The sequence below is a fragment of the Rhinolophus sinicus genome, chromosome 2, assembly GCF_057876585.1.
Source record: "Rhinolophus sinicus isolate RSI-liver-muscle chromosome 2, RSI-T2T, whole genome shotgun sequence".
Lineage (NCBI taxonomy): Eukaryota > Metazoa > Chordata > Mammalia > Chiroptera > Rhinolophidae > Rhinolophus > Rhinolophus sinicus.
The window spans coordinates 97,106,754-97,130,679 of record NC_142502.1 but is presented as its reverse complement, the minus strand read 5'-3'; the positions used below and the strand labels follow the sequence as shown (position 1 = coordinate 97,130,679).

Below are 23,926 nucleotides of genomic sequence, written 5' to 3'. Positions count from 1 at the left end.
TCCCCACAAACATAGATGGCAGATGGATATATTTTGTATAATTAACAATTATGCAACATCTGTTTACTTTGTTTCTACCTGCTTCCTTAGATTATAATCAGAAATTTGGGCAGCGATTTTACAAATTGAAGATACAAATTAGAATGAAGTTTGAGAAGCAATACCTAGAAACAAACCTACCCAGCGACAAGGTATTTGGCCCTCAAGAACGCAGCTACAAAGAAAGTGCGGAAGCATCAACTAGCACATCACAAGAGGTACTCAGGAGAAGCAGCAGAAGCCCCAGCGGACCATTAGTGTAAGTTGTGTGAGTTAGGAACGTGCCAAGGCAAGCAAGCTTTGCCGATGTCACAGTCCCATGGAAGCACTGATGTGTTCCAATATTATTCAGTAATTGATGTTCATGGTAAAATTCTTAAAACACACACACATGACTAAAACCAGAAATCAGTATATTTTTTTTACAACCCTTGTTTAAGAGTTAAAAGATAAATTGTTAAAAGATAAATTGAGGCATATTAATTTTAAGAGTTTATTTGAGCAAAACTCAATTCCAACTGGGCAACACCAACCAGGGAAGTGGCTAAGAATGCTTCACCATTAGGATCTCTGGGAGAGACTTTTCTGGAGACAGGTGGATGCAAAGCAAGGAAATTATTGATTGGCTACAGCTTTAAAGCCTACCTGCCTGTTGTGATTGGTTTTCCTTAGGTCTCGATTTTATATAAGCTTGCGTTGCTCTGGTTGCTTCCATAAGCTGCGCAGGCATTCAAGCCTCCTCATCCTAATGGCCTCCTGATAAATCAGTTTAACACTTTTCAATGTGTTAAAGTTCTTTTATTTAGAAATAAGACTGAATAAAACATATGCCAGTGAGATGGTTCTCTACCATCAAAGACACCAGCCGGCAAACGAGAGGAGCTAGAAACAGTTCATTCTCACACATCAGGCCATTTACGGCTTTGTTGTTTTACTTGATAACCAGAAGAAAATCAGACATGATGAATCTTCTCAATTGTCATCGTTAAGTCCCAAGATGTTTGGAGAACCTTCACCTAGATCTACTAGCAAAAGTGAGTGGAATGTTTCCTTTTCTTTTTAGCTTAACATTGTTTGCCCTTTGAAGTAGGCTGGGACAAACTTGCTTTATGACCACATATCATGTTTAAAAGTTTCATGTTTAACTGAAATAGAGGATATAGCTTTTGAAAAAGCTAGCTATTGGCTGCAGTGATGTTTCTTTAACAAAAAAGTCTATGGTGATTAATTCAACAGTTACTTGGTGTGCTGTGAAAGGCCAGGAAATGGGACTTTAAATATGCAAAGATTTGATAGAGCTCTTTAAGGAAACTATGGAGTAAGTATGCTCTGTGACGCAATATACATTCTCTGTGAGCCTGAGTGTGAAAACAGAATAGTTTTCATTTTATTTATGATTTCCGTGCTTGGCTTCCATTTCAACAACCTCAATTAGTGTATTTCTGATGTCCTGTGTGACTAATGGTTTTATCCCAAAGATTACTCTGTATAGAAAATAAGAGGAAAGGAAGGCAGTGTTCTTTTTTCTTTTTTTTAAATGTGTGGTTTTAATTTATTGTGTATGAAATCTTCCCTACAGATCACAGACAGAAATCTTATCTTTTTTTTTTTTTTAACATTTTATTGGGGAAGGGCAACAGGACAATCTTAGTTGTGGAGGGTTCTGTTCAGCTTCAAGTTGTTCTTTCAGTCTTAGTTATGGAGGGTGCAGCTCAGCTCCAGGTCCAGTTGCCATTGCTAGTTGCAGGGGGCACAGCCCACCATCCCTTGCGGGAGTCGAGGAATTGAACTGGCAACCTTGTGGTTGAGAGCCCACTGGCCCATGTGGGAATCGAACCGGCAGTCTTCGGAGTTAGGAGCACGGAGCTCTAACTGCCTGAGCCACTGGGCCAGCCCCAGCAGTGTTCTTAAAGGAATGTTTAAACTACTCCTCCCTACCATACATAACCTCTATGTGAAATAAAATGGATATGGGGGGAGAGAGGGACATATTATCTTGATTCATATTTTTGGCACTAAGGACAGAAGCTTTTTTCTCTTGATGGAGGAAGTCTGAGAGTAAAACTTTCATGAGCAGTTGGTGAGAGAGCAGTTCCCCCTGCAGGATATTAGGTAGAAATTGGATGTGAAGCTATTCTCTTTGTTTGCTGAAGGTGTTTTTCTCAAATTGGAATAAATCTGATATACGATTTGATAAAAAGTTACCTAGTTCATTCATTCTAGCTGTTGGGTCCTCCCCCAATGTAGGAGTCTCACTTTCCTCAGTGTTTTTGGGTTATTCCCATTTATCTTTTATGTGCTCTGGGTTCCTGATTAGACAGATGAAGTATTGTCTGGTCACTGTCTTGGCTTCTAAGTTATACACAATATTTATCTAATACAATCCCTTATTACCTCACATAGCTCACAGAGTGTACTTTAGAAATATATGAAATGTTTATGTATAACAATATTTGCTTTTATCTTTTGATGCAGATATGACGTAATGCCATAGAGTTTTGGAAGAGTGGGGAAGAGGAAAGGTAGAGAGCCTTGCAATTTTTCCAAAGCCATTTCTATCACAGGGAATTCTCCTATGACCACAGGATAATTGATTGTATGTATGAAGAGAATTCCTAGTCGGTTACTTCATTAAGGGCTGTAGCATCTGGAAAATGTTTTTCAGATTAACATTGCCCTTTAAAAAAAAAATTTGTTTTTTCTTCTGGGTTTGAGATACATCCCTCTGGTTTTTCTGGTGAAAAAAACAAAATGTGGGAGTCGTCATCAAAATGGCGGCGTGAGGTGAGCCTCTGAAAATCTCCCCTGGAATTTACAACTAATCGAACAACTATAACACCACAAAGGACTCCCTGAACAGCAGACAGGAAAGATGAAGAGGCCAACTATTGAATTCACCTAAAGGTGGGCAAATCGTGCAGACCTAGCTCAGTGCTCTGAGCTTGCTGCATCCCGGAACTACTGCATCTGCGGGAGAAGGAAGCACTCGGACTGCTAGGGCTCCGTTTCTGGCCCACAGGGCTGAGGGGACAGCATATAACACGGCTGAACCCAACACTCACGGCGGAGACCTCGAAGAAAAGGCTGAGGGAAGAAGGCTGAAAACAGTGGTTTAAGCCCTCACTGCCGAGCAGAGAATGGAAGCCTTAGGCACTGAGACTAGCCGCCCCCTCCCTACCCTCCAGAACTCAGCCTAATGCCACCTGCCCAGTGCTAGAAGCGGAACAGTAGCAGTGTCAGATCAAAAGAACAGAGTATTTGCTGTTCTGAGAACTGTGGACCGCAGACACAGGTTCGCAGCCCAACTAGTTCCGGCAAAGGGGAGGGAGCTGTGGAAGCAGGACCGGCTGTGGTGGTGATCGCAGACATTGCTCTGGGCCACCTCTCACAACTGACCCTGCGCCTGGCCCCACCTATCTGGGCGGATCCCTGCAGGAGTAACCAGAACTGCTGAAACATACTGGCTCTGAACCTGGTGCAGGAAGAGCTTTGGAACTTGAAAAGCTCTCCGCATACCCACACGGACACTGCGCCCTGTGACCCAGGTGAACTATTAACAGAGGAGAAGCCCAGCTCCCAGGGAATCCTCCCATTGTGTGAGAAGCTGGAATAGTGCAGAGAAAGCATAGCATTACAGTGCGAGAGAGAGAAAAAAGGCTGCAGTCAGAGAGAAAATAAAACATTCTACCAACAATTACTGGAAAACAAAAGAAAGACCTCTTCCTATCAACCTGTTGCAGAAACCACTCCTGTAGATGTCTAGGAAGAGACATAATAAATCAGTAATTGCCATGAATAACCAAGGCAACAAGACAGCTCAGAAAGAAAGTAAAAAGTCTCCTGAAAAGAAACTTAAAGATATGGAAATATGTGACTTAAATGACAGAGAATACAAGATTGCAGTTCTGAAAACTCAACGAGATGCAAGAAAACACAGAAAAGCAGTTTAATGAACTCAGAAACACAATCAAACAACAACATGAGCATTTTACGAAAGAGATTGAAATTTTAAAAAAGAACCAAATAGAATTTCTGGAGATTAAGAACTCGATAGAAGAAATTAAGAATGAAATAACCAGCTTAGGTAGTAGAGTTGACCAGATGGAGGAAAGAATCAGTGACATCGAAGACAGAAACCTGGAAATTACACCGATGGAAGAAGAAAGAGACTTGAGAATTAAAAGAAATGAAAGAACTCTACAAGAACTTTCTGACTCCATCAGAAAGAGCAATATAAGAATAATGGGCATACCAGAAGGAGAAGAAAGAGAGAAGGGAACAGAGAATATACTCAAACAAATTGTCGATGAGAACTTCCCAAACTTCTGGACAGAACTGGATCCTCGAATCCAAGAAGAAAATAAAACACTTAATTACCTCAATCCCAACAGGCCTTCTCCAAGGCACATTGTATTGAAGCTGTCTAAAATCAACGACAAAGATAGAATCCTCAAGGCAGCCAGGGAAAAGAAGACAGTAACCTACAAAGGAAAGTCCATTAGATTATCATCAGATTTTTCAGCAGAAACTCTACAATCCAGGAGGGAGTGGAACAAATATTCAAACTTTTGAAAGAGAGAAATTATGAGACCAGTATAATATATCCAGCAACGATATCCTTTAGATATGAAGGAGAAATAAAGACCTTTCCCGACATACAGAAGCTGAGGGGATTTTCTAATACACAACCTGCACTATAAGAAATACTAAAGGAGGCTATTCGACCACCATCAACAGGGACAATTTGTGGCAAACAATACATAAAAAGGGGGAGAGTAAAGGCCTGAACCGGAATATGGGAATGGAGAAAGTAAGTGTGCTGAAGAAAATGGAATACTCTAAATATCAAACTTTATTTTACAGAAACTTAAGGTAACCACACAATAAAATCCAGAACTGAAATACATACTGTAATAAAAGAAGAAATAGAGGGAAAAGTCATAGAATACCATGACACAGAAATAATAGACAACAACAAAAAGCAAAGAAACAATGGAAACACAACCTTACCAGAAAACTAAAGATAGAATGACAGGAAGTCCTCACATATCAATAATCACCCTAAATGTTAATGGACTGAACTCACCAATAAAAAGGCACAGAGTAGCAGATTGGATCAAAAAACTAAACCCAACTATATGCTGCCTCCCAGAGACACATCTCAGCTACGAGGACAAGCAGAGACTCAAAGTGAAAGAGTGGAAATTGACACTCCAAGCAAATGGTACCCAGAGAAAATCAGGGGTAGCCATCATGATGTCAGATGAATCAGACTTCAGGGTGAAAAAGATAACAAGAGACAAAGATGGACATTTCATAATGGTAAAGGGGACTGTACAACAAGAAGATATAACAGTCATCAATATTTATGCCCCCAATCAGGGAGGACTGAAATATACCAAGCAACTACTAACAGAACTAAAGGGAGAAATTGACCAAAACAGAATTATACTATGGGACTTAAATACATCATTGACAGCTATGGATAGGTCATCCAAACAGAAAATAAATAGCAAAACAGTAGCCCTAAATGACACATTAGATGAAATGGACATAATTGACATATATAGAGCACTTCATCCTAAAACATCAGACTATACATTCTTTTCTAGTGTACGTGGAACATTGTCAAGGATAGACCATATATTGGGACATAAAATCAGCCTCAACAAATTTAAGAAGGTTGAAATCATACGAAGCATATTCTCTGATCACAAGGCTTTGAAATTGGATATCAACTGCAAAAAGAAAGCGGGAAAAACCTTGGCTAGACTCACTAAGATAAAAAGAGAGGAGACACTAAGTAACAAAATCAGAAACGAAAAAGGAGAAGTTATCACAGACACCACAGAAATACAAAGGATCATCCAAGAATACTACGGACTGTATGCCACCAAATTCAATAACATAGAAGAAATGGACAAGTTCTTGGAAACATATAGCCTTCCAAGGGTGAACCATGAAGAACTGGAAAATCTAAACAGACCGATCACCAGTAACGAAATTGAATCAGTCATCCAAAACCTTCCCAAAAGCAAAAGTCCGGGACCAGATGGCTTCACTAGTGAATTCTACCAAACCTTCAAAGAGGATCTAATACCAATCCTGCTCAAACTCTTCCAAAATATTGAAGAAGAGACACTACTCCCCAACTCATTTTATGAGGCCAACATTACCCTGATAACAAAGCCTGGTAAGGACAATACAAAAAAAGAAAACTACAGACCAATATCTCTGATGAATACAGATGCAAAAATCCTAAACAAAATTCTAGCAAATCGAATACAACAATGCATTAAAAAGATTATTCATCACAACCAAGTGGGGTTCATCCCCGGGGCACAAGGATAGTTCAACATCCGCAATCCATCAATGTGATACATCGCATAAACAAAATAAAGGACAAAAATCATATGATTATATCAATCGATGCAGAAAAAGCATTTGACAAGATACGACATCCATTTATGATTAAAACACTTAATAAAATAGGTAAAGAAGGAAAATACCTTAACATAATAAAGGCCATATATGACAAACTATCAGCTAATCTCATAATTAATGGGGAAAAACTGAAGCCCTTTGCTCTACGTTCAGGAACACGACATGACTGTCCCCTATCACCTCTGCTTTTCAACATAGTGTTGGATGTCCTTGCCAGAGCAATCAGGCAAGAGAAAGAAATAAAAGGCATCCAAATTGGGAATGAAGAAGTTAAATTATCACTCTTTGCAGATGACATGATGCTATATATAGAAAACACTGAAGACTCCACCAAAAACCTAATCAATGAACACAGTAAAATTGCTGACTACAAAATCAATATACAAAAGTCCATTGAATTCCTATATACTAACAATGAAATCTCAGAAAAAGAAACACAAAAACCAATTCCTTTTGTAATTGCAGCAAAAAGGATAAAACACCTAGGAATAAACTTAATCAAGGATGTGAAGGACCTATATGCTGAAAACTATAAGACATTTTAAAAAAAAATTGAAGAAGGCACAAAGAGATAGAAAGACATTCCATGCTCATGGTTTGGAAGAATCAACATAGTTTAAATGGCCTTATTACCCAAAGCAATATACAGATTTAATGCAATCCACATCAAAATCTTAGTGGCATTTTTTAAAGAAACAGAACAAAAAATCATCAGATTTGTTTGGAACCACAAAAGACCCTGAATACCCAAAGCAATCTTAAGATAAAAGAACAATACTGCAGGTATCACACTCCCTGACTTATCTTGTACTACCGGGCTACAATAATCCAAACAGCATGGTATTAGCAGAAAAACAGACACATAGACCAATGGAATAGAATTGAGAACCCAGGAATAAAACCACATAAATATGGACAGATAATTTTTGACAAAGAAGCTAAAAACATACAATGGAGGAAAGACAGCCTCTTCAATAAATGGTGCTGGGAGAATTGGATAGCCACGTGTAAAAGAATGAAACTGGACTGCTATCTGTCACCATGTCCCAAAATTAATGAAAAATGGATCAAAGACTTAAGCATAAGACCTGTCACAATAAACTGCATAGAAGAAAACATAGGTACTAAACTTATGGACCTTGGGTTAAAAGAGCATTTTATGAATTTGACTCCAAAGGCAATGGAAGTAACAGCTAAAATAAACGATCGGACTATATGAAACTTGAAACTTCTGCACAGCAAAAGAAAACATCAACAAAATAAAGAGGCCACCAACTGAATCGGAGAAGATTTCTGCAAACAGTGCCTCCGATAAGGGGTTAATATCCAAAATATACAAGGAACTCATGCAACTCAACAACAAAAAAACAAACAACCCAATTGAAAAATGGGCAGAGGATTTGAAGAGACATTTCTCCAAAGAGGACATACAAATGGCAAATAGACATATGAAAAAATGCTCAACATCACTAATCATAAGAGAAATGCAAATCAAAACCACAATGAGATATCACCTCACCTCAGTCAGAATGGCTATCATCAACAAGACAAATAGTAACAAGTGTTGGAGAGGCTGCGGAGAAAAAGGAACCTTCATACACTGTTGGTGGGAATGCAGACTGGTGCAGCCATTATGGAAGTCAGTGTGGAGGTTCCTCAAAAAATTACAAATAGAATTACCATATGACCCAGCAATCCCTCTCCTATGTATCTACCCAAAAAATCTGAAAACATTTATCCATAAAGACACATGTGCTCCAATGTTCATTGCAGCTTTGTTTATGGTGGCCAAGACATGGAAACAACCAAAATGTCCTTCGATAGATGAATGGATAAAGAAGTTGTGGTATATATACACAATGGAATACTATTCGGCGTTAAGAAAAGATGATATAGGAACATTTGTGACAACATGGGTGGATCTTGAGAGTATAATGCTAAGCGAAATAAGTCAGACAGAAAAAGCAGAGAACCATATGATTTCACTGATATGTGGTATATAAACCAAAAATAACAAAAGAACAAGACAGACAAATGAGAAACAAAGACTCATAGACCCAAACAATAGTTTAGTGGTTACCAGAGGGTAAGTGGGGTGGGGGTGGGAGAGGAGGGTCAGGGGGGATCAAATATATGGTGATGGAAGGAGAACTGACTCTGGGTGGTGAGCACACAATGGGATTTATAGATGATGTAATACAGTATTGTACACCTGAAATCTATGTAATTTTACTAATAATTGTCACCCCAATAAATTTTAAAAAATAGTAAAAAAAAAAAAAGAAAAGACTACATGGGAGTACATGGTAGCAGAAGGGCACATGGTTCAGTTTGTCGTGAGGCCACCATTGAAGGGTTGGGAGGAATGTAAGTGCGTAAGTGTTGGAGGAAAATACAGCAACACTAAAATCTACCCACCCGACAGACTGTTGACCATGTGAAAATTGCCCGAATAAAAATGGACGAAGGCTTCCTTTCTCACAGGGGAAGAATGAAGAGTAAGTGATTGTACTTGAATCTTGGTGCCAAGTGAGGATCTTGATATTGGCAGTTTGGAGACTTGAAGAAAACAGTGTAACCAGTAGGATTCAGGGCTGACAAGTCACAGAGCTCATCAGATGCGAGGTGGTGGCTGTGCAAGGGGTTGTGCAGCACTGAGAGTGTTGGGGTGTGAGCAGTGATGGTGGGAAACCCTCCTGGCTAAAGGGAAGCTGTAGTGGTGGTCAGATAGGCTGACATTGGCCTTGGACATGAGATCCTAATTCGTAACCAGCGGAGCCTCCGCGTGCAGTTGTGAACTGCGGGGGGAGAGAGTGGCGGCTTCTCTCCCCGAGCTATGAGCCTGAGGAGGGCTGTACCTGCCCAAGGGGCCTGTCAGGCTGTTCCGGGTCCTGGAAGGAGGAGGACAGCAAAAGGGACTCTGCAGGGAAATGGGCTGCACTTGTGACAGCTGTCCCTGCTGTGATATAAGCTGCACGGAGAGCAGGCCCTTCTCAGCACTTGCCAGGGGCCCGCCTGGCGCTAGATTCTTCTCCCTGATGGGGAGGTAGAGAGGCCACTGCAGCCAGCCACGCAGAGGTCTGCTGAAGGGATTTCCTGGCAGAGGAACAGCCAGAGCAAAGGCCCTGCAGGGGTGAGAGGTTGAGGTGCTGGGGAAGGGAGGAGGCAGAGGGAAGGCAGGGTGGCTGGAGTGTCAGGAGGTGAGGGGAGAGCGCTGGTGAAGACCCTGGGAAGGGGGTTGGGCTTGATTCTACAATAGGGAAACTTGGACCCCCTTCCTTTGTCACATCAACAGCCAGCCCTGAAGCCTGGCCCTGTAATGTCTGGGCCTTGACCTGCCCTGCCAGCTCTTTGGAGATGGGATGAGGAGGGATGCCTTGGTCCCACCCCAAAGCCAGCCGAGTCCCAGGGATGTACAGTCCGTTGTTAAATAACAAAATCATAGCAACTGGAGTGCACTTGCCAGCTTCTGCCCTTGGGCCAGGGCTGAGCCTGGATCGTTAAGCAGGACTGGGAAAGCCGCAGAGTTAGGTCCCTGGAGAACATGTTCTTCTTCCTGACACCCGGGTAGAGAACACCATTGAGGCAAGTGTGGGCGTCAGACTTTGGGGGAGACTTCCCTGTGTCACACCCAGGACAGGAAATCTGCGGGAGTTCTGAGTGAGTGTGGCAGGCCCTGGGTCAGTGTGCCACCACGTAACACAACCAAACAAGAGGAGTCGCTGGGAGGGAGAAAGAAAACACCTCCAAAAGTCAGAAATTCGGTGTATGTTTAGAAGAACGTGCGCTGCTGTGCGAAATTGTGGGCACTTAGGAAAACAGCGCACAGGACATTTGTACAGGCCCAGTGGTTCCCCAGTGGTGGGTGGCGGGGGGGGGGGGGGGGGGGGGGGGGGCCTCCTGGAGAAGCTAACCTGCTCCTCTGTGAGCTCTGGGGAGCGGCTGTGACCGTGGGCGAAGAGGACGAGCAGTTTCCTGACACACTGGTGAGCGTGCGCGCGCACGAGATCTTCGGTCTTACTCCAGCAATGACCCTGAGCTTCCACCGAAACTAGAAGAACTGAGTGTAGTAGAGCGAGCCCGGGTTCATGGAGGCGAGCCCGGGTTCAGGGGGGCGAACCCATGTTCAGGTGAGCGAGCCCGGGTTAAGGGGAGTGAGCCCGGGTTCAAGGGGGCGAGCCCGAGATCGCAGCAGCTAAAGCCTTCGTGCCCACATTCTCACTGCTGCACGGTCACCCTTAGTCGCCTGTCCATAAAGGTCATCAAGGCCCATCAAGGTTAAGTCTGTGATCCCTCTCCCAGTGTTTCAAGATGCACATTGTTACCTGAGAGCGGGGCCCTTCTCTGGGGGATGTCCGGGCTTGGCTCTCACTCGGGGGTTGAACCTGCGCCTCGGGGAGGAGAACTGGGAAACTCGCCACTGTTACCAAAGGATGGGCCCTCCTTGACCAGGTGTCCAGGTTCTTGGCGTCTCGAGCACAGAATTGAACAAGACACAGAGGTGAAGCGGTGAGAGGAAGGTTTATTAGAACAGATAGTCACTCCAAAGAATTAGGAGCAGGCCGAGCACTGAGAAAAGCGGCTCAAGGCTCAGGGCTCCAGGTGGCATTATTTGGAGTAAAAGTCCACCCCAAAGGTTTTGCAGCTGCCCCCCGCAAAGGCAGGGCTCAAGGGGGGCTTCAATTCTCAAGAGGCAGCGGCTCGCAGGAGCCTGGGCCTTTATCTTTTTCTCTGGGATGGGCTGTTCCCCTCTGGGAGCCAGACGGCTTGATTGGCACCTATGATTGACAAGGGGGCATTACCTCAACCTCTTAGACTGCGCATGTCCCTTCCCAGAGTTCAGTCTGTTATGATGATATTAATGAACGTCTGGGCCTATGTATGATAATATAATAATGGTATAATGCGGCCAGGGTGAGATGGAGGTCGCTGTAGCCCTTTACTGCGCAGGAGCGGTCTAATTTATGGTCAGTCTCCTCACAGTGGCTACTGCTTAGGGCAGATATGGGAAGGATTTGGGAGGTCTCCAGGTGGTGGTCCCCATAGATTGTGTTGGACATGCAGGAATGCAGAGACCCCATTACCTGTCTCTAACTACCTGCCTTGTTTTCCCTGAGAAACGTGATCCCCATAAATCTCTGTGGGGAGTTGAGGGACGGGAGGTCTCTTCTTCTGTATCTGCTTCAAGCTGAGAAGGGGGTAGTGCTGTCCCTACCTAATGGGGATTCACAGAACTCGCACCCTATCTGTTCTTCAATAATAAAAAGGAGGGTCTGTTCTTCCTTGGTTGGGGTGTACTAGAAGCCTCCCTGGGATATAATTTGTATCCCAACGGCCCCTAGATGAGGAGAGACAGATATTAATTAATAAATCAAAAGCGCTGGCTCCAGGGATGGGACTCAAAGCCCAGGGTTAGGTCTGCACTGGCCTGGAGGAGTGTTAAAACCCATTTGGTCTCTGGGATGGCATTTGTTTACCCAAGAGTTAGGTCTGGAATGGCTTGGGGAATGTTGGGCTGCAATGAGTATAGCTCACAGGCTTTTAAGTAGTTATTAGGCAGGGGTGAGACACATTCTCTGATTTAGGCCAGGAGCAATCCTTAGTTTAGGATTTAGAAACTGATTAGAAGAGTGATTAAGACCAGGGGCTAAGGAGCTAAGAAACAAGGGAAAGGGACGCTTAACATTTCTATACTGAGGGGACTTAAAACTCCTGTAGTGAAGGGGCTTAAACCTTCTCTAGTGAGGGGGCTCTCGCATATCGGGACGGGTATTATTCATTCATTCCTTTCTTGTGGTCCCTGAATGTGCAACTCTTCTCCTCGGGACCTTCTCCAATTGTTAGGAATGAAAATAGTTTAGTTATAGGAGAAAGTCCTGCCCTAAGACCGCCCCTCCAAATGTTAGTTATGCAAACTGAAGACCCTCTGAGTACTCTCACCCCTACATGGAAGAGTCAAAGTGACCCAGTGTCTGGGACCCTGGGATTCCTGGCCGGGCTAAGAACCCCAGTCCTCGTTAGTCTTAGGGATCCCTCACAGTTTCCCCCCCAGAAGCAGTACCCTCTAAGGCCTGAGGCTAGGGCTGGGCTTCAGCCTGTAATTTCTAAGTTTCTTCTTCAGGGGCTACTGAAACCCGTTAGTTCCCCTTGTAACACTCCTGTATTGGCGGACAGGAAAAGGACAACTCCTATGGACTAGGAATCCGCCATCGCCCATCTCAGAAAATGGCTGAGTCATTAACCAAACAGTGAAACGCTTGAGGCGCTCCAAGAAGAACTGGACTCATTACCTGGAATCCCGACAGAGCCCTTGGGCAGAAGTTGCTCTGGGTCATCTGGGTCAGCAAAGAAACATGACCCCATCATTAGAGACAGGTGGCACCTGGAGGAGACCAAGCAGTTCTCTTCCAAAACACCATGACATGGCCTGTATGAACTGAATTTAAAAACAAACACAAGGTAAACAAAGGGACTGAGGCTAAGGGCAAGATGAAGAGCTGTCACGGTGTAACCATGACGTGCCATCTCTGTGACTCCATGGTTTTGGGGACTTGGCTCAGGGATGTCTGAAATCCTACAACCTGGTGGTGTGACAGCCTGCAAAACACAAGTATGAATTACGATACAAAGGGAGAATGTAGACACAAGACACAAGAAGTGATCAACTCAGAGCAGAGTATTTACTTACTGAGCGCAGAGAAGGTTTGTACCATTTACCTCCCACCTGCCATTTTCCTCTCTCCTACCTGCCACTTGCCCCAGCACAGCAAGCATATGCTTTCTAAAAGATATTCAGGTTTCATGTTTATTTTCTTTGAAAAATGATGATAATATTCCACTCCTTTTATTAAACTTCCCATCCCCATCCTCGAGGAAAGTGACAGAAACAATAATCAAACAGTGTGATTCCCACTGAGAGAAAGTAAGTAACGAGGAAAAAGAAGGACCACTCCCTCCACGAGGAGGCAAGGGTGGGAAGAAAGACGTTTCCCGTCATCCCTGGAAAAAGTAAGTTGGTCCAGCACAGGAACCACAGGCCTGGGTATTAGGGAGGGTGTGAGCGAGCAGGAGAGTGGACCCTTCTCCCTGCGTCCTCCTACGTGCTACACGGGGAGGACAGACCCCTCAGCACAGCAGCTGGAGTAAGAGGAGTCAGGGGTCCACAGACAGACCCAGTGGGAGCACGGACAGCTCGTGTCTCACTGGTCCACACACGCAGCTCTGCAGCCATAGAAGTAAATGGTAACAGACTCAGGTCAACCACTAATCACTTAAACATGCTGAGTGTCCTCACAGCCCGTCTCACACCCTACGATCAAAACCTCACAACCTCCCTGTAGCTCAGTCCTAGGCCCCCCGACTCAACTTCTTGACTTGTCGGGACCTTGAGGACAGGACCTCAGGAAGCCCTGAGAACACGAGGGTCCTGGGCACTGGACAAGAGCCTGATTAGAGACGGGCAGTAAAGAAGAGCTGAGCAGAGGACCCAGGAGAGGGGGTGCTGAAGGCAGACTTACGTGGGGGTACAAAGGGACTGAGGCTAAGGGCAAGATGAAGAGCTGTCATGGTGTAACCTCACGGCTCTCTGCTCCTTTTTCCTAAAGGTTGTTGAGATCAGCTTCCTCCTGCTCTGTCCTGTACACACTTACAATCTGACATTGGACCCCTCCATCCACGTACAAGGACACAGCATCCCAGGGAGGCCCTAGTGGTGCATTGAAGCGTCAGGACAGCTGGGTATCATCGTGTTCTAGGCAGAGCCAGTGAGTTCAGCTTCATTATTTTGCATCCTTAGTAAATGTATTCTTACGTATTTTATTCATTTTGATGCCGTCGTTTCAAGCTTTGGTGGCCAGTATTAACGCTGGGTATTATCAGGTGTAGGTCATTACTCGAAGCCTCTTCTCCAAGGAACAGAATACCTCGCAGAATGTGTCACTGTTGTAGGTGGTGAGTACACTTTTCATTCCACGGTGGGGAAACAATGGAGAAGGTGGTCAGATACAAGCTTTAAAGTCCATTCAGGTTGTGACTTACAAACTGTGAGTCTGGAAAAGGACGTAATCTTGGGTTCCCGAGAGTCGTCACCTACGCAGACTAAGGATTAAAGTGACGTTGCGTGTAACACAGCTGTGTCAAGGACCGTGAGCACTGGGCATAGGTCAGGTGCCTGAGGTGACGACATGGCTAACAGGCCCTGCACAGGCTGTGCTCACTGATGTGTAAGAGGCCGGATTCTGGTCTGTGCAGGGGAATCATCAGTCATTTTGCAACCAACTGAGATTCACTTGGTGGAATGGAAACAAAATCCCACCTCTAGTTTCTCTTCCCTCCATGTCATCAAACTTCAGTCGTGCTGTTTTATTGTGATGATTTTGTCCTTATTGTTTTCTTTTCTTTATTTCCATTCCCCCTCCCGCTTTCTCTCTGGCAACCAACATCTTGCTCTTTATATCTATGGATCTATTTCTGTTGTTTTGTTAGATTACATATATAGGTAAAATCATACAGTATTTGTATTCGTCTAACTTATTTCACTTAGCATGATGTCCTCTAGGTCCATCCATGTTGACACAAATGGCAAGATTTTATTATACCACACACACACACACACACACACACACACACACATACACACACTTATCCATTCATCTAGATGGACACGTAGGTTGTTTCCATGTCTTAGCTAATACTAATAACGCTACAGTGAACATAGTAGTGCATGTAACTTTTCAATTTAGTGTTTTTGTTTCTTTGGATAAATACCCAGAATTGCAATTGCTGGATCATACGGCAGCTCTAGTTTTAATCTGAGGAATCTCCATACTGTTTTCCATAGTGGCTGCACCAATTTACAGCCCCACCAACAGAGCACCAAGGTTCCCTATTCTCCACATCTGTTCATTGATTTATTGATAATGGCCATTCTGACAGGTGCAAGGTGATAGCTAATTTGGTTTTTATTTGCATTTCTCTGATGATTAGTGACATTGAGCATCTTTTCATATGTCTGTTGGCCATCTGTATGTGCTCTTTGGTGTAATGTCTGTTCAGGTCCTCTGCCCATTTTTAAATTGGATTGTTTGATTTTTTTTTAGATTAAGTCATATGAGTTTGTTATATATCTTGGATACTAACCCCCTGTCTGATGTATCATTTCTGAATATCTTCTCCCATTAAGCAGGTTGTATTTCATTTTGTTGATTGTTTAGTAGGTTTACCTTAAGACAGTGAATACGATCAGGAAACAATTAGGGGAAGGGAAAATGCTGGCACAGACAGTCACCTTCCTGGAGGTGAGCTTTGTAGGAGCAGATCGTCCCCTGATTAATATAAACTCTGGCTGTGTGGACACCCAGTATTCCAGGCTGCAAAACAGCCCCTGATCTTCCATCAGTGTCTGAGCAGTTTCTCCATTTCCCCGCCCAGTCACTCATCTCTTAGGGACCATCTGCACACACCTGCCTGCCTACACATTCATTTTTCCTGAGGACCTTGTTTGTTGACATTTTATAAGAAATGTGAAAAGAAGGACACATTTTTGTAAGGGTGACACTGATGACAAGAGGATCTGATTTCCAGAAGCCCGGGTCCCTCAGATGGTCTTTCAGGGAAATTTGCAACCTTGTTGCCGAGAACCTCATGGAGACGCAGAGGAAATGTGGGCTGAGACCAAGCCTGTGAAGCCCTGAGGTGACCACAGAGGCTGGTGCTCCCTTGTGACACAGGTCACTCTGGATCCGGGGCTCCAGGGAACTGGACACACTGATTCGCCAAGTCTCCAGCCTCCCGCCTCTGCTTCCTCCCTGCAGTTTCTCAGTGTCCCGGCTGCCAAGCTTCTAGTCCCCAGGAGTCTTCTCTCCCACATTTAACCTCTATTCCGGGTGACAAATGGCCACAAGACCAACTAGTGGCCTCTCTCCCAGGTTATTTGTCATCCTGGCTCCCTCCCAGGATTTGTCACCTGCCTGGGTCACCAGCAGAGACAAGGAGAGATGCTAAGATCAATGAACCATGTGGGATGAGACCTGACAGACTGGGGAACCCCGTATCCACCCCTCCATGCCCGGTATCTTCTCACACGTCCCAGTTACAAGGGTTAGAGCGGCAGGAGCTTCACACCAGCCACGGTCCCCACAGTGATTGGGAAGTGCTGGGACGGGGGTCAGAGAAGAGAATGGCAAGAGCCTGACCCGGCCACAGGCACCCAGAACAGCACCTGCTACAGTGGCTCCGAGAAGGGGCTTCCAGCCCTCGCCTCCCTTCCTACCTCATCTCAGGATGAGGGGCCTGGGCAGCTCTTATGCTGCACGTGGCACATGTGTCTCTGCTCCCCTCCAGGAGGCTCCATGATAGCTGCCCACCTGTGGAGCGTCCTGTCTGCTGCAGACCTGGTGGCCACAAGCTGTGTCCAGGGTCTGGGGCTCTTCATCTTGCAACAGTTCAGAGGGATCTCTGCTGGGTAAAATGCCGGGGCCGCTTCCCATCAGGCCTTGCGTGACAGGTCACTTATGCTGACGGTGATACTTGAGAGGGTCAGAGAGTCAGAAGGGATTTGGGAGATAAGTGCCTCCTATCACAGTCCCTTCAACACAGACACATTCAACTAGAGAATGGACAGACTCGCTGGGTTTGAGGGAAGACAATGAGGAAAGTCAGCCATAGCCACAGCCTGCGGGTGGGAAGAGGAGATTCTGTTTCAAACTGGGTTCTAGGATGACCCAGCTTCCCATTATTTCACTCCCCCTTTGTATCTCTAAAAATGTCTTCTCTGCTCTTAAACTTATGCATTTGGTCTTAATTTTAGTTATCTGTTTTTCAATTTTAAAATTTCTACTGGGTTCTGTTATATGCTGAGTTGTGTTCCCCCCAAAAGGTATCTTGCAAACTTAACTCCTGTATCTCAGAGTGTGACTTTATTTGGATATTGGACCTTTGTAGATTTAACCAGTTAAGATAGGTCATTAGGGTGGTGACCCCAATATGAGTGGTGTCCTTACAAAAACAGGAAATTTGGACACAGAGACAGACATGCACAGATGGAAGTTTATGTAACAAAACAGGGAAAATAGCACATGAAGACGGAGGCAGAGATTGGACTGGCAGAGTTCAGCTGCAAACCAAGGAATGCCGACCACTGCCAGCAGCCACCAGAAGCTAGGAGGAGGCAGGAAGGATTGTAACCAGAATCTCTGAGGGGGTGAGGCCTTCCAATATCTTCATTTCAGTCCTCTAGCCTCCAGAACTGTGATCCAATAAATTCCTGCTGTTTCAAGCCATCTAGCTTGTTGTCCTTTGTTACAGCAGCCCTAGCAAACTAATACAGGTCCCTTTTAAAATCTGCTATGTCACCTTTTAGAATTTCCAGTTCCCCGCTGAAATTCTTTTGTATCTGTATTTGAACATGGAAAGCACACTTGTTTTACTGCATGTACCTAATATTTACAAATTCCAAAATTTTTGCAGTCCGCCTCACTTGAAACTTGTTACTGCGTGTTCGGGCTCATGGTGTCTTGGATGCTTTTGCTAGTATGCTGGGTCATTTTTTAGAAATATTACGTGTAGACCTCTCCAACTCCCCTGCCGTCTTGGCGGCTGCTCTTGGTTGGGGACCGACCCACACCTAGGGCAGGAGGATGGCGGCTGCAAAGGAGACAAAAACATTGCTGGATTCGATCAGCTCTAGGCTCCTAATTGATATGAAAAGTGGAAAGTACGTGCTGGGGTACAAGCAGACTCTGAAAATGATCAGACAAAGCAAAGTGAAAAGGGTCATCTTCTTCAACAGCTGCCCAGCCGTGAGGAAATATGAAACAGAGCACGACGCCATGTTGTCCAGGACGGGTGGCCGTCACCACAGAGGCAACAATATTGAACTGGGCACAGCGTGTGGAGAACACGACAGAGCATGTGCCCTGGCTGCCACTGCTTCAGGGGATTCTGACGACATTAGTAGAAGCTAGAACAGAGTGGGGAAAAGTAAGTCATGCAGATGTTTTCTTTAGTAAAACTGGCCAGAGGTTGTTTTAAAAAAATAAAATAATAAAAATATTGTGTGTAGGAATTATTTGCAGCCTAAAATGGTGCTGTCGTATTCAGGATGGTTGTCCTAGTTGTTTCTTGGTGCCCAAGGAGATGTTTGCCATGATGCCCCAACCGCAGTCTGAGGACCCAGTCACCCGTTATCACCCAGAGATGGAGAAGCCGTAAGTAACTGTAAGTTCCTGAGCGGACTATTTATTTCAGATGCACTCGCGTTTCTAGGAAGCAGCATTTCAGAGTCACTGCTTAATGTGGGGGTTAGTGTACCAGGGCCCCACCCTCGTTGGGCGCCAGCTTTCACCTCCTTTTCTGCTCAGTCCCTCAAGGAGCCAAAAGCTCAGACAGAGTTCTTGCTGATCTCAGGTTTGGCAAATGCCCTCAGAGCGAAAGTGACTCCCGAGCTCTGGGCCCCCTGACCTCAGCTCCCCAGGCAGTGGTCCTGCCCTAGACCTTGGCTGCACCCCCTCACTGTGTTTGCATGTGGGGGGTTTCAAAGACGTGAACTATATTTTATCAGAATTTCTCGGTTGTTCTCAGTGGGAGCCTGTGTTTCCTGAATCACCTCCTGCTCCCTAACCAGCAGTCAGGAGACAAACTACTTTCTAAGCTGAGAGGGAGCACAGTGCTGGGAGCTCCGGTTCTGAAGGGGAGGGAAGGAGAGCATTTGATCCTAATGGAGGGGGAGCAACGTCAGGGTGAGTGACAGCTCAGGGGTGGGGGTCACAGGCCCAAGAGGGGGTGCTGGGGACAGAGGGGAAGGAGAGCATTTGATCCTAATGGAGGGGAGCAATGTCAGGGTGAGTGACAGCTCAGGGGTGGGGGTCACAGGCCCAAGAGGGGGTGCTGGGGACAGAGGGGAAGGGCAGGAAAGTCTCCCTTGCACACTTGCTCCCACAGAACATCTCAGCACCAAAGTCCATTACAGGAAGTGCTGCTTCTTTGTTTTCACTGACTTTTCCTCCTGTCCCATGGCCTCCCTCTGACCCTCCCAAAGTCGCAACATCCTTTAAAAGGACATGAACAGAACTAGGGTCACTCTGGGCAAATTTACATGCCAGGAATGTGTCTGAAATCCCGCACACACCACGGTCATCTGCCAGGACCACGAGTCCCAGAGGAGGATTTGGGGGTCAGTCCTTTCCCCAACCTCCCCTGAGAGAGGTCCCAGAGGATTGTCTCCCTCCCTGAGGGGCGATCATGGAGGGGTGGCTGCCCTAGTACCTGGGCAGCAGTGTCTCATTCCAGACCCCGGGGTGTTGAGTAGCAGGTGCACACGCCCTTCAGTCAAGAAGTGGCTCAAGGTCTTTGCAAGACAAATCTTTCCCTAGTTGTGCTTGGTCTGCGTAGCCAACCTGCCTGTCACTTTCCAGGTTGTGGGTCCCTGTTCACAGAGAGAAAACCCTCACACTCCTGGGAGACTGAGTGTCCCCTGAGGAACTGTCGTTGGAGCCATCACGCAGCAGGGCAACCTCTGCAAGGCTGGGACTCTGGACCAAGAGTCTGTCAAAACTGTCAGCTGAGAAATAATAACCATGAGGTGTTGTGTCACCAAAGAAGGGTTCATTCAGGGAAAAAGACAGAGTCGCAACCCAGCGCATGCAGATGGCAGCCATGTGCACACTCTGCCTGCGTGCCAAGTTGGAGGGTACTGATGGGAGGGAAGGACAGTTAATGGAAGGGGAAGTTAGAACCTAGAGTTTTATTATGAACAGAGAGTTCTTCCTGTAGGGGTCTCGGGATCACTTCGAGCACAAGACCTTCCATGAGCCCTCGCTCCTCCCACAGACCCTCCCCACTGATTATGTTTGCTTCAAGTTTTAGTTCATCTTTGTCAAAACCCAGATTGAAAATGAAGCCCAAAGCAAAACGCCACAAGTTGGTCCAGTCTGTGAGGGGTCAGTGTGTCTCCACACAATGTGGTGAAGACCCTCCCCTCCTCACAGGTGGGAGTCCCCTGCTGGTCCTTGTACTGAGCCTGACATCACTCACAGGCCTTGCCTCCATGGTCCAAGCTCTGCCTGTACCTCCAGCGCCACTGGAATGTTCTGCTATGGTTTTCATGAAATCCTTCTGCTCCCAATAGTTGGGTCCCATCTTCTCCAGCCACGTAGCCCACGGCATCACACTTTGACTCGCTCTGTCACTGTTGAAGCACAGAACCCACCCACATGTGTCCCCCAAGGTGGCGGGGGTGAAGCCGGGCTTCCTGACTCTGGCGGATCGAGTGAGCGTCTAAACACATCAGGGAGTGACAGCCTGGGCTGAAAAGGTCCTCCAGGGAAGGCTGTAGGGGCTGTCACATTCCCGCCCCCTCCTGGCTCTGTCCTGAGCTGGGTTCAGTTGCTCCCAGCTCCCTCCCGCCTGCACCTGTGCTGGGGAGCTGTTCCCCAGGGGCTGTTGGTTTGTGTGGAGGGGAAAGGTGAGAGGAGGAGAGATGGAGAAGCCAGGACAGGGCTGGGGTGAATGGAGGGAACGGAGTGAGGTGAACGGAGGGGAGGGGTCTCTCTCAGGATCGGGGATCCCCACAGCAGCAGGAGGAAGGTTAGGAGCCACGGAACTGGCTTCTCTCCCCCATGTCACTGTCTGCGGAGAACTCTGAATCCCCACCCACTGCTGTAAACACAAACCTCCACTAACTTTGATGGGCTTTTCCAGAACCCTAAGATCTAATTCTAACAAAAATGTGTCTGTATCATCAGTCCCCAGAACAAGCAGAACAAGCTGAAGGAGGTCAGGAGAAGAAAAGGAGGTCAGGAGGAGAAAACTGAAAGCCTGGGAGACTTGGGAGACAGGCGCCCCTGAGGGCGGGGCTCTGCTTAGACCCGCCTCCCTGGGCAGGAGATGCTCAAGTCCAAACATGGCTGTGTAGCTGTGTCCCCAGCCTCCTCGTTACCCACAGGGCTGTCGTGGGCCCGTTCTGCCTTGGAGACTCGATCCTGGGACAGTCTAAGTGAACCACCAAGGACATCTGGCTGCCTCAGGCCCAGGCACTCCTTGCTCTCCCTACATCACAGAGTGAGCTCTTCTCCAAGGGAGGGCAAGTTATTTTTGTGGATGGGTCTGAGATAATAGAAAATAGATGTTGGCCTCTAGAGGTCCCTGGTTCCTGGCACAGAGCTCCTGAAACCCTTGTAATACGAACAGTAAGTGACAGGAACACTAGGATCACCTCTTGTTCTAACATTTGTCTTTGATCCCGTCCTCTCCGGGAGGGTGAACTCCATGGACAGAACCTCCTGTGCTCAGGACCCTCCCAGACCTCGCCCTGTGTATTTCTTCATCTGGCTGTTCACCTGTGTCCTTTATCATAACCTTTAATAAAGAAGTAAATATATGCAGACGTTTCCCTGAGTTCTGTGAGCTGCTCTAGAACATTCATTAAAACCAAGGAAAGGGTTATTAGAACCTCTGATCTATAGCTGGTTTGTCAGAAGTGATAACGTGGGCTTTGAACTGGCATCTGAAGGGGGGGCATCTGTGGGACGAGCCCTTAACCACTGGGATCTGACACCAGGCAGACAGTGTTAGAATTGAGTTAAATTGTAGACCATCCAGCTGGTGAAACAGAGAATTGCTTATTGTGGGGAAACCTCCACACCTTTGGTGACCAGAAGTGTCAGAAGTGAAGTGTCTGTAGCAGTAAATGAGACACACAGGAAAGAACGACAGGGAAGCCCTGGGTTTTCCTAACACAGGAGAACTATGAGTTTATCCTTTACAACAGGACAAGGCAAGTAGGGGAAGAGAAGGAGAGCCAGGGGAGGAGGACAGAAAGGTGTGGAAAGGTGTGGGGAAGGGGATTGATCAGGGGCTCCGGGAGAAGGTGGGATGGCTCAGTCTCTTTGCCCAAGCACCCACCAGGCTGGCCGTCCTTTGTCCTCCGTCTGCATTATCAGTCTTCTCAGTCTCCGTGCTCACCAGCTCTGGGCTCAGTCAGTCATAGGGCCCCAGAGAGGAGCAGAAGGAGGGTTGGGAACCCCGTGGTCTGGCCACTCGGGTGCCTTGGAATCTGGGGTGAACAGGGTGCCTGCCCCCTGGTGTGGCTGTTGTAAACGACATATTGACTAACCCTGATTGATTGACTTTCCTACAACTTCAGAACCTATTGAAAAGTAGACATGATGCTGTGTCCTCTGTCCCTTGGTAGAGCAGCCGTAAACACCTGGCACAGGTGTGAGAGAACTGAGAGGAAGTCCAGCACTAAGCCATCTGCTGAGCTGGACTTCCCTACCCAGTGACTGTGCTCAGTGAGAGCAGGAGATTCTCACACCCACACCTGGAGATTGTTTTGGTTGTTGTTGTTTTATTATTGCCATCCTAGGCCTTCTGCCTGAGTCCTGCCTCTTCCCCCAGGCTTTCACAGAAGAAATGTCACCAGGGGAACGTGCTCTGTCTAGTGCATTCACGATAATTCAAGTCTATGTATTGTAACATCCTTAGTCATTTCTGTCGGCTCCTTATCACCACCCTGGGCCATGCTCGTTTGCCTTGACTTTCTTCAACATGAAGCAAAGGAACTCTCTTTCTGTGGTACAGTGCGAGAAACGTAAGAAGTAGTCTTTACTCCATTTGTTGTTAAAACTTTAGTCCTCAGTTTGTCTCCCAGTTTCAATCAGTCTGGTCACTTCAGAGCAAGTCTACAAGCAGCACATGGCGTCATGAGCTCATCCACCATGACATTCTTTTGTTCCCACATTGAGCGTACATATGAGGTGACCTTGGAACCAATTAGTTTTTCTCAATTAGAAGCCACTAGTGCACTAACCATAGTGTTTTAAATGAAAACAGTCTGACACGCCAAGTGTTGGTAAGGACATAAAATCACTGAGTCCTGCTGTTGAAAGAGTAAATTGGTCCAATATATTTTAAAAATGGTTTGTCCTTATCTACCAAAGATATTCACCTTCTGTCTACTTGTGGATTCCACTTTTAGTGTTTACCAACAACAAGAAAATATAATACTGGTATATGCACCATAGATTGTTCAAAGCAGTTTTATTTATAATAGTCGAAAGCTGGAATCAACCCAAAAATTCACCAACAGTAAAGTGGATAAATTGAGACATGTTCATGCAATGGAATGCTACACAGTAACAAAAGTGAATGAAATACAGCTGCTCACAATTACATGTATGAACCTCACAAACAATATTGTTACACAAAAGAACAGATACTGTATGGTTCCATCTACATACACTTTTAAATAGGAAAAAATAGTCTAGGTTGCTAGAACTAAGATTAGTGGTTACCTTTGGGGAGGAAGAGGAGATGTAAAAATTAATTCCAGACCTCAACCAAGATTGGAGCCTGGAGGGCCAATAGGGGGAGCTCTCACCCCCCCCCCCCCCCCACAAAGGTGCCCCCAACAGGAAGAAACTGCCTGACATCTCCAGTAAGAAAA

The 23,926-nt window shown here is 45.9% G+C and overlaps 1 long non-coding RNA gene across 1 annotated transcript; it reads left to right on the top strand.

Moving 5' to 3' along the window:
• Positions 1-19,733: 19,733 nt before the first annotated feature.
• Positions 19,734-21,859, top strand: LOC141571639 (uncharacterized). The gene is made up of 2 exons (XR_016020327.1): positions 19,734-20,468; positions 21,225-21,859. It is a non-coding gene; the product is annotated as an uncharacterized LOC141571639 (long non-coding RNA).
• The last annotated feature ends 2,067 nt before the right edge of the window (positions 21,860-23,926 follow it).